Below are 11494 nucleotides of genomic sequence, written 5' to 3' on the forward strand. Positions count from 1 at the left end.
TATGGGACTAGTGGCAAATGCCCTGTCCTGGTAGATGTAGATATGGTTTGTTTTCCAGCTCATCATGTTTCCAGCCATTTAATTATTAGGATTATTAGGAGCAGTGCAAGAGACAATATATTACCTAGCACTAGGGATGGGTACCGGTGTCCGGTGCGTTCTGACATAAACGGTAGTAACCAGACCGAAAAGCAGCGCACATTTCGGTGCTTTTTTTTCCTGAGCTGTGATACACTTTAGATTCTAGCCAATCATTTTACGTTTCCGAGGATAGTAGGCGAGGCCAGGTACGTACGTTCTGTTAGAGCAGAGCTACAGATTAAAAATGTCCAAGGCGAAGCGGTCAAAAGTCTGGCTGTACTTCATAGCAAAAGATGCAAACTCAGCAGCCTGCAACAAGTGCTTTAAGCTGATACTGTGATACTGTCAAAGGAGGTAACACCTCAAATCCGATGAAACACCTGGCGACGCATAGCGTTTTTTTTAAAAGCCCAGAAATGCGCCGTATTTGATAGCTTGCTGCGAGACCTCACACCGAGCGCATCTACTGCGGGTGGGTTGCCTGTTATGCAACATCCCCCAAAAACACGAAGAGGAGAGTCCTGGCCCCTAGCCCTGCCAGTGTAGCAGAAATGATGACGGATGATGGTGGCAGCAGCCGTTCTTCTCTGCGTGAGTAGCTAATTTACGTTGAGTAGGCTAACCACGTTATTACATTAATGCATGTAAGGTGAGCTAGCAAACATCATCATAGCTACATGCGGCTGTCTTCTTGTTTGATGGCATATACTCCCTTCACCCTGGCTAAAAAGGCTAAAATGACCAAAGAAAAAGTGGAAAACAGTTAAACATGAGAGGTTTTTGGACAAAGTTTGTGTTTTTTCCATTGTTTAAGTACTGCTTCCAGCCAAGAGTGATACCATATATGCCCCATAGCTGCAGAAAAGGCTAACATTGTTATCTTTTTACAAAAAACAGCTGAACATGAGAGGTTTTTGGACCAATTTTGTGTTCTCCATTCTTTAAGCACCGGTTTGAGCACCGTTTGAGCACCGGCACCGTTTCAAAAGTACCGATTTGGCACCGGTATCGGATAAAACCTAAACGATACCCATCCCTACCTAGCACTGGTCATTTCATATTTGAATAAAAAAAATACTAGAGGTACATTTAAAACAGTTGTTTGATACAGGGTACCTCTAATATGAATGAAAGGTAGAGCCTAAAATAAAGCACAGAAATGAACAGGCAAAGCCAGAAGTGTAGCAATATTGGTAAGAGATTTAAAGAGAAAAAGTAGTTTGAGGGGACTCTCGCAAAAGATTGTCAGCAGGTCGAGAACAAGGACTAATGGTTTGATTTGGTGAAAAAAAATCTCTGCTTGCTTCCTAAATTCAGTGAGTCAGACAAAGATGCTTTCTTTTCTCTTTGCTAAAGCTGGGGATTAGCCAGATACTGACAGGACTATGTTGCTACAATGTTTTTGACTAGGAAGGCTCAAGAGGCCTATTCATCCTTGCAAATAGTAAAGTGTATGAAATTGAAATTAGAACTGGTGCTGGAGAAGCCACAACTAATAAAATGGATGTAGACTGCATCTGAGGTTTAAGGACTCTGTATATATTTATTAATAAACAAAAGTCAAGGATATATGTTGAACAAGAAGTTTTGGGGAGATGACAATTACCTTAGGCCAATAAGGCCAGCAGGTGAGGCAGTTGCATCAAAATCTGATAACAGTGTGTCGGATGAAAAGATAATTCCAACACTTGTTGATACTCTCAGGGAAAACTGCATTAGAAGAAAGAGTGTTCAAAAGATCAAAAGAAAAAAAGAGTAATTTGATTCAACTAAAGTGGATGTTATGGTTGTTCCTATGAAATCACCTGAATACACTAAGCTACAGACCCGTTTTGGCCTGGTGTCTCCTCACTGCGACTATTCTGCTTTTGTATTTGATAGCTTTGTATAATTGATAAGTAGCAATGTTCTCAATAGTATCATGAAATGGTGACGGATTCTTTTAAATATGGAATCCATTTTTTTTTTGGCTGATACTGATTGCTGTGTCATTATTCATATCATTGCACTGTCCCCTTCTATGTTCCTTAATACCAAATGACACCAACTTGTGGTCTTGATGAAGGCATTGTGGCTCCCTGCTGTGGGAGTGCCAATGCTATTGGGAAATGACTTGACAGGAAACCATGTGCAGGCGGATAGTTATCCTATTATCATAAAGCAGCCATCAGCGCCTTCTAGAGAGGAATTTCCAAAATCCCCAGACTCTGATGGATAGTGCCCTGATGACAGTTTCCCAGCTTGTGCTGTCACAAGTCCATGACTTTGCAGTGTAACAAGGTGATCAAAAGGACAGCCTTTTTATTAGTGACTGTGTCAGTCTAAATCAAGATGCTGTTTTTCGTTGACTGTGATCTGTCAACTGACCAGGTATCTGTCTGCTTATCCTCTGTGTACTGTCATTACTAGGGGAGTGGTAAAGGCTTTGGCTCATTTTTTATTTTTTATTTTTTTTTGTGTGGGGCGGTGGGGGGTGTCTGAATTGATACAGAGCCTGGTGAAAACTCTGAAACACTTACACACTAAGACATTTAGATGTGACTAAAAGTAAGGAGATTGTTAAACTTATCAGAAACCAAATCTCTAACATACATCCTAGAGCGTGTCATAGATGTAGAAGATGCTGGTCCTGGTACAGCAGAAACATGTCTGAGGAGAAGAAAAAACATCTGAAGGCTGAAGTAAATCTTTGACAATAGCATTGCAGAGCCTTGTCCTTCAAACTGGGAGATCCCTTATTTTCTGGTTAAAAAGGCATCTAGTACAGATTACTGCAAGGTAAATATTCTCATAAAAGCTAAGTTCTGTTCTCTTCTAGAATGGAATATTGATCATGTAGGTTTCGTTGAATGTACCAGTCTCGGTCGTTGTGTCCTTGGGCAAGACACTTCATTCGTTGCCTACTGGTGGTGGTCAGAGGGCCCGGTGGCGCCAGTGTCCGGCAGCCTCGCCTCTGTCAGTGCGACCCAGGGTGGCTGTGGTTTCAATGTAGCTTGCCATCACCAGTGTGTGAATGTGTGTGTGAATGGGTGGATGACTGGATGTGTAAAGCGCTTTGGGGTCCTTAGGGACTAGTAAAGCGCTACACAAATACAGACCATTTTTTAGTTATTTAAAATGTATATCTTTGTCACTGGCAATTGCCACTTACCAAAAGGGCATTTAAGGTTTCAACATTCATCCCCCCTTCAGGTCAGCAGTTATACACAGTTATGTGTTTTTGGTTTAAGAAATGTTTCTGCCGAGGAACCAGGTGGCCAGGCTTGACAGGGTGTGCGGTATATCTGGACTATGTGTGATCCAAATATGGGCTACATGCCGGGGTTGTTCCCTAAAAGGACATTGAGGACAGGGTAGATCATTCTTTGTGAGATCATTTTCGAAGAAGTTTAATAAAACAAACTGAATTATTCTATTGTTAAAAAAGCAGCACTGAATTTAGTTCATTATTTTGACATGTTGGCTCTAGAGGAATCCCACTGATTCTTTATATAGACCATAACCACCTATAGATTATGGGCCTGTAGACTAGAGCCATATTTCTTGCTGTCACTTGTTCCTTTGCTTTTATCTGCCCATCTATGGCCTTCTCTCTCTCCCTCTTAAATTGTCCCAGAAGGCAGAGAGGGTTATTAGGCTGATTTGGGTACACCTGTGTAAGCTTAAGCAGGCCTTCACTAATCATTTTAGTTCTTTTGATTCTAGGATTGAAAACTCTGGGTTTTGGTATATTTCATGTCTTGTGTGTTACAGCACCATTGTCACAGTTCTGGGTCATGTTGACCCAGCTTTCTGTTTTTCATGCTTTGGTGTTTTTCTAGATTATGATTTATGATTTGATTTATCAGTGATACTGTTTTGATTATGATTATTATTTAGTAGACTTTGGTCTGTGTCAAGTCTGTCTCTCTCTGTGTAGTCCGTGTCTTAGAAAAGTGTGTTTTGTTTCCTGTTTTACTTTGAAGGTTCTTGTTCCTGTCTGATGTCAGTGTTCCGGCTTTGCTCTCCCTGTCTCATTAGGTCTTATTTCTCCCAGCTGTGTCCCCCTTCTGTCTCTAATTCCTTGATGACTCCCTCAGTGTATTTAAGCCCAGTGTATCTTATAGTGTCAGTGTCGTGTCGTTAATGTATGCTCACCCTCACTTGCTGTGTGGTCATGATTTCCAGTCCTCCTGCATCTCAGTTTAGAGTTTTGTTTGCTTTTGTGAGTTTTATTTTATTTTGAAGTTTTGTTCCAGCAATAAAGCTGCATTTTCAGTTGAAACCTCGTTTCCTAAGAGTCCAGCATTTTGGGTCCACCACTCCTGCCTGCCTGCCACACAGCCGACCATGACAACCATCAAACGTGTATTTCACTCATCTATGCGCCGTTGTCATTTATTTATACTAGTGATGGGCAGATGAAGCTTCATGAAGCACTGAAGCTTTTCATCCAATTGGTTCATCCCAGCGCAAAGCTTCTTGAAGCTTCATTTGCTCTAGTAGGACACCTACTGGACGTAAAGATATTAGTTGGCATGAATTTGAAGAGTGTGGCCTTTTGCACACAGCCTGTAAATGTCAACAACAAAAGGAGTGTGTAAAACATCTATATTGTAGTGATGGCAGTATACTATGTATATTTATACTGGCAGTATGGAAAATGATCATTTGGAAATGCTTAAAATGGGAATGATCATTTACTGTAAGGTGAGGTGTGGTTGGGGTGTGGACAGTGGTTGTGCTTTTGTAACGTTGAGGTATGGACAGCTACAGCCTCAGTCCTGCCTATTCACATTTTATTCTGTAAAAACTAAATTTTCACTGCTTTTATGGCCTTTTTAGTGGGGAGAACATAGCTAGGATTTAACGAATTAACAAATCTTTTAAATCCTTTGTCCTCCACAATGCTAAATGGCTGGGAGTCCTCAATCACCATGCTAACCAGGTCTTCATCTATTTGAGATTGTTCTCCTGAGGAAAGACAATAAAGACAAAGCACAAATATAAATATCACACACGTAACTTATTACAGCTGTATAATATTGTTATATCATTTAGTAACATTACAGCATGCTGTATTATCATGACATTTGATGGCTCACCTGGTCTTGCTCCACAATCGGTGTTCCCCTTATTCTCATGCAAAGCTCTGTAGTGCCTAAGCATGGATGAGGTGTTGTTATATCCCAGCTCCCTGGCACATAGCAAACACTTCACCTTGTACAAAAGTAAAGACAGCTTAACATAAATTGTATTGCACCATCAGTATTATGAAAATACATCTTCTGTAGAAATTTACATACAGTGGGGCAAAAAAGTATTTAGTCAGCCACCGATTGTGCAAGTTCCCCCACTTAAAATGATGACAGAGGTCAGTAATTTGCACCAGAGGTACACTTCAACTGTGAGAGACAGAATGTGGGAAAAAAAATCCATGAATTCACATGGTAGGATTTGTAAAGAATTTATTCGTAAATCAGGGTGGAAAATAAGTATTTGGTCACCTCAAACAAGGAAAATCTCTGGCTCTCACAGACCTGTAATGTCTTCTGTAAGAAGCTTTTCTGTCCCCCACTCGTTACCTGTATGAATGGCACCTGTTTGAACTCATCATCTGTATAAAAGACACCTGTCCACAGCCTCAAACAGTCAGACTCCAAACTCCGCCATGGCCAAGACCAAAGAGCTTTCGAAGGACACCAGGAAAAGTATTGTAGACCTGCACCAGACTGGGAAGAGTGAATCTACAATAGGCAAGCAGCTTGGTGTGAAAAAATCAACTGTGGGAGCAATCATCAGAAAATGGAAGACGTACAAGACCACTGATAATCTCCCTCGATCTGGGGCTCCACGCAAGATCTCATCCCGTGGGGTCAAAATGATCATGAGAACGGTGAGCAAAGATCCCAGAACCACACGGGGGGACCAGGTGAATGACCTGCAGAGAGCTGGGACCAAAGTAACAAAGGTCACCATCAGTAACACACTACAACGGCAGGGAATCAAATCCCGCAGTGCCAGACGTGTTCCGCTGCTGAAGCCAGTGCATGTCCAGGCCTGTCTGAAGTTTGCCAGAGAGCACATGGATGATACAGCAGAGGATTGGGAGAATGTCATGTGGTCAGATGAAACAAAAGTCGAACTTTTTGGTATAAACTCAACTCGTCGTGTTTGGAGGAAGAAGAATACTGAGTTGCATCCCAAGAACACCATACCTACTGTGAAGCATGGGGGTGGAAACATCATGCTATGGGGCTGTTTTTCTGCCAAGGGGACAGGATGACTGATCCGTGTTAAGGACAGAATGAATGGGGCCATGTATCGTGAGATTTTGAGCCAAAACCTCCTTCCATAAGTGAGAACTTTGAAGATGAAACAAGGCTGGGTCTTCCAACATGACAATGATCCAAAACACACCGCCCGGGCAACAAAGGAGTGGCTCCGTAAGAAGCATTTGAAAGTCCTGGAGTGGCCTAGCCAGTCTCCAGACCTCAACCCCATAGAAAATCTGTGGCGGGAGTTGAAAGTCCGTGTTGCTCGGCGACAGCCCCAAAACATCACTGCTCTCAAGAAGATCTGCATGGAGGAATGGGCCAAAATACCAGCTACTGTGTGTGCAAACCTGGTAAAGACCTATAGTAAACGTTTGACCTCTGTAACATAACCTTTGTTGGCAATAACAAAGTATTGAGTTGTATTTTTGTTATTGACCAAATACTTATTTTCCACCCTGATTTACGAATAAATTCTTTACAAATCCTACCATGTGAATTCATGGATTTTTTTTTTTTCACATTCTGTCTCTCACAGTTGAAGTGTACCTCTGGTGCAAATTACTGACCTCTGTCATCATTTTAAGTGGGGGAACATCCTCCTCTTCTTAGCTGGCTCCATTCTCTCCTGACTTTCTCTCCTAAACCTCCAAACTGTCTCCAAACTCTCACTAACCGCAACTCTGCATCAAACACCCACATTTTGAATGAAGTCTGAGGGGTTTATATTCCTGTCATAGCTCGCGGCAAAGTTCGAACCACTTCATGAACCAGTCACGTGGTACAGCCGGGCAGCGAGGCTTCGGACGTCATCATTTTCAGCTCCTCCCATAAATGAAGCAAGCCTCGATACGCGCATCGTGGAAACGCCCCCTCCATTACTCGACACACGCTTCGAAGCCTCGATACAGAACGTCACATCACTAATTTATACCATACCTCCACTCACCTCATGCTCATCATTATCTGTCTCCCCTCTTTGTCACAGGCAATGAGCCAGCTTGTGACACAATGCAGTTCATCGAAAAAAAACAATTCAGCTGCAGCTCAGCCATGGCACAATACAAGGTTCATACTCATTATAGAGTAAGAGGTGTAGCAAAGAGGAAACAGAGGGAAAAAAAGACAGTCAAAAAAGTATACCATTAATTGCAAAGTAACCCTAACAGATTTTTTTTTTTTTAACTTGAAAGTCAGTTAGGGGAAAGCCACACCTCTGATGTTCAGTTGAGAGAAACCAGCTCACCGAATGAAGTTCTGACCACTGAAGCCCAAAATTAAAGCACATGGTGGAACAGTGTGGGAGCAGCTTATTTCATGGGCTAGCAGCAGACAGTTTCAGGACTTCCTACTGACTGGAGAATGTGTGTGTCTGTGTGAGTGAGAGCGAGAGAGCAAGGGGGGGAAAGAAAGAGCATGCATGAGTGTGTGGCAGCAAGCTGTTCCAACCCACTTTTCCCTCACATTTCCATCTGTCACACTCTGCTTGGTTACTGTGGAAAAAAACAACAACTATATATCACTCAAAAATAGTTGCAGAGAATCCAGTTGTTATCAGGTTCACACCTGGGCCCTGTTTCAGGAAGCCGGTTTAGTGGAAAAACTGAGTAAGTATACCCTGAGTTAACGAAAACTCTGGGTTTTCGGTTTCACAAAGCGAGTTCAGCTGCAGCCTGAGTGAGTCACTATGACGACACACGCCGTGAAGCTAACCTGCCCCCTAGCAGGTTTACCACAACTAACCCTGACTGTCTCCGCCCCTTTGTCGGAAACCTGACAGTAGGAAGTCTCAGACATGGCGTGTCCCTTCCTTGAAGAGCCGGTAGATATCGAAGCCCAAATTCTCCGCAGAGCTCTCCGCCGGGAGAGAGTGATTCGAGCGCGTCTGGACATCTTATCATTACCTGATGATTTCCTGTGCGAACGTTACCGTTTCTCAGCACAATCTATAATTTATTTGGATAACATCCTCAGGCCATATATTACGCATGTGACACATCGCGGACATTCTCTCAGTTCTGTACATATTATTTGTATCGCACTTCGGTTTTTTGCAAACGGGAGCTTTCTGTATAATATTGGTGACGCTGAGCACGTTTGGCTACCGTCTGTCGGGCAGTCAGGAATGTTACAGTTGCACTGAAACGTCTCCTGTACTCGTTTGTGGTGTTCCCCGGTCACAGACCCACAAGATTCATCAAAGAGGGATGCCACAAAATTGCAGGTATCAGGATGAACAAAACTTAATGTATGATGTGGTGATACTTGAACTACTACTTAAATTTTACATTTATTTTCAGGGTTCCCAGGCGTGATTGGCTGTATAGATGGTACTCACATTCCAATTATTGCTCCTTCAGTAAATGAAGGAGACTATGTGAACAGGAAGTCTTTCCACAGCATTAATGTACAGGTACATAGTTCCCTGTAGCATTTCAAACTAACAAATTATTTCATCATAGTAATGGATGCTAATTTGTGTTCTCTGCACTGTGAAGATCATATATGATGCTGCCAACATTATCACAAATGTGGAAGCCAAGTGGCCAGGCTCTGTCCATGACTCACAAATATTCCGTGAATGTACACTGAGCACAAAATTTGGACATGGTGAGTTGAAAATACTTTAAAATATATAAAGACCAATTGCTTCAGGGACATTTGAACTGAAGTGTATCCTTCTGTCTTAGGAGAGTTCACTGGCTACTTGCTTGGTGATAGGGGGTATCCATGTTTACCCTATTTGCTTACCCCTTACCCCTGACCCTGAACCGGGCCCACAGCAGCGATATAATCTGGCTAATTGCAGGACAAGAGCCAGAGTTGAAATGACTATCGGAATGCTTAAGGCCCGGTTCCAGTGCCTGCAAAGACTCAGGGTCACCCCAGAAAGGGCATGTGACATTATTGTGGCATGTGTGATTCTTCACAACATTGCCACAATTAGAGGAGAACACTGTCCTTCTGAACCAAACATCAGCAGTGATCCAAACCATGAACATCCTGACCCTCCCACGGACATACAAGATGGAAGAGCAGTCAGAGACACCATATGTCACAATCATTTCTTTTGACCCATCACCTCAACATGTTGAAAGAAGAATAAACAGATTTTTTGTTCAACTGGCTTTATTGGTCGCCTGTGTTTCCTGTACACAAAGTATTAAAAGATGTAAACCTCAAAGTGTCTCTGTTGCTTCCTCCTCTGTAACAGCTGTCAATGTTTCTTCATTATTTTCCTGTAGTAAAGAAATAAACAACATTGCTGTTCTACTGTAAACTCATAATCTGTGGAGTATTACTCACAACTGCATGTTGGTCTGGCTCAACAGGAGGCTGCACCAGATGCAGTACACCATCACCATCAACTGATAGAATATGAGGTTTATACAGGTCACTTATAACTTACAAGGGACCAAATGGCAATTAACAAACATACCAATCACCTTACACTTCATTGTCATTATGCTCTCAAAGACAACCAAGACTGAGGCAAGGCAAAATCAGTAGGAAAATAACTTCACTACAAAATAATCCATTATGGTAAAGAGTTTATCAAATGAATGAGCAGCACTGCGAAGGTGACTGTGAAGAAAGGATGTATGCACATCATGTATTATTTTGAATTTACCCCCTATGTAGGCACTTGTGTCTTGCGGGGTTATTGACTCAGAGGATGTCCCCGCAGAGATGCCTTCGGCCACAGGGCGCCCACTGTTTTGGCTGAGGGCCAACTGCTCAGCCTCTGTGAGTGGTGGTGGTGGAGGACCCCCACCTGTTTTTCGGGCCTCCGCTTTTTTTCTGTTGGCTATAACGGGTCACATTTGAGCATACAGAGTAAGCAAATATGTACTTGTAATGTGCTCAGATAATTTCAATAAGTGCTTACAGAAAGAAAATTAATGTAGCCTCTAACTGCAATTGATTTACATCGGACAAACAGACCAAGCACTATGGCTCATAATACAATTACACCTTACCTGTTTGGACTATATTTTTATATTTCATTTTTACTTGCTGCCAGGAACGTTTGGGGCCTGTTGGGTTGCACCTGCGCTCACATCACGTCACAAAATAAAATGTATAAAATAACAAATAAAATAACATATGATAAAATAACGTGTTAAATGGGTGGAAATCCCTCGATCAATGTTTAAACTAACACTCACGCATTGACTCTGTCGGCTATGTTTTGCCATGCATGCTCACTTTCTTTTGCAGCTGTCGCTGTGTTACTTTTTTCCGCGGAATTTGCATGTTATCGGCATATGCTGCCATCAGCATTTCGGCCTCAAGCATTTCTTTCCCTCCGTCTCCATGGTGACTCGCTTAATCTGTGCTCCGCTTATCAGGGCTTTATGTATCCTCGTCCGCGCGCTTCACTTGGGGTTAAAGCAACTCCGCCTTGATTGAACTAATTGTTATCAGCCTTTCTGAAACGGAATATTCCGAGTTGGACAGTTCGGGGTTACTCAACCGTGAGTGTCGTTTTTCACTCTGAGTTTTCCAAACCGGCTTCCTGAAACAGGGCCCTGTCCTACAAAATCCTCTAAATGGAAACTGACCATAGCCATGTGGCAAAGAATCAGCTTTGGAAATTGCTTTCAGTGCTCTTTGTGTCGCTGTATAGTTAAGGTTAGATCATATGCTTGTCATGGTCCTGGGCCATGTTGGCCCAGTATTCTTACTTTTCATGTATTTTTGTATTTTGTTCCTTATTTAGGCCATGTTTCCTGAGTTGCCCTGGTGTGTTGTTCCCCAAGTGTTTTCCCTTCATGACTCTTACCCCCTGTGTGCCCCTCTGTGTATTCATGAGCCCTCGTCTCTCTGTGTTTATTCCATGTTTTCCCCAGCCCGTTATGTCTGTGTTTTCCCCGTGCTCTCTCTCCTCCTGTCTGAACCTCTGTACTTCCTGTTTTACTTTGCCCGTCTCCCGTCAGTGTGGTGTTCACTCCTGCCGTGTCTTGTTATGATTATCAGTGTCACCTGTGTCCCCCGTGTGCTCCCACTTCCCTCGTTAACCCTCTGTGTATTTATGTCTGCGTCTCCCTCAGTTCTGTGTCGCGTTCTCCCTCATGCTGTGTGTGATTCCCCTGTGTTCCTTGATGAGCTTTATGTTAGTTTTTCCCAGTTTAGTTTTGTATTTCCTGTCAGCCTTT

At 42.7% G+C, this 11494-nt stretch overlaps 1 long non-coding RNA gene across 3 annotated transcripts; it reads left to right on the plus strand.

Annotated features, from left to right (window-relative positions):
- The first annotated feature begins 8442 nt into the window (after positions 1-8442).
- On the plus strand, positions 8443-9463 carry LOC146719095 (uncharacterized). Of its 3 annotated transcripts, none has more exons than XR_014920041.1 (3): positions 8443-8559; positions 8636-8945; positions 9026-9463. It is a non-coding gene; the product is annotated as an uncharacterized LOC146719095 (long non-coding RNA). The 3 variants fall into 3 exon arrangements; XR_014920044.1 differs by lacking the exon at positions 8443-8559 and having other exon boundaries at positions 8579-8748; positions 8834-8945; XR_014920013.1 differs by lacking the exon at positions 8443-8559 and having other exon boundaries at positions 8579-8945.
- Positions 9464-11494: the final 2031 nt, after the last annotated feature.

The sequence above is a fragment of the Copadichromis virginalis genome, linkage group LG1, assembly GCF_057382275.1.
Source record: "Copadichromis virginalis isolate Kocher_CV1m ecotype Utaka linkage group LG1, C_Virginalis_male_GT1.1, whole genome shotgun sequence".
Taxonomy (NCBI): Eukaryota; Metazoa; Chordata; class Actinopteri; order Cichliformes; family Cichlidae; genus Copadichromis; species Copadichromis virginalis.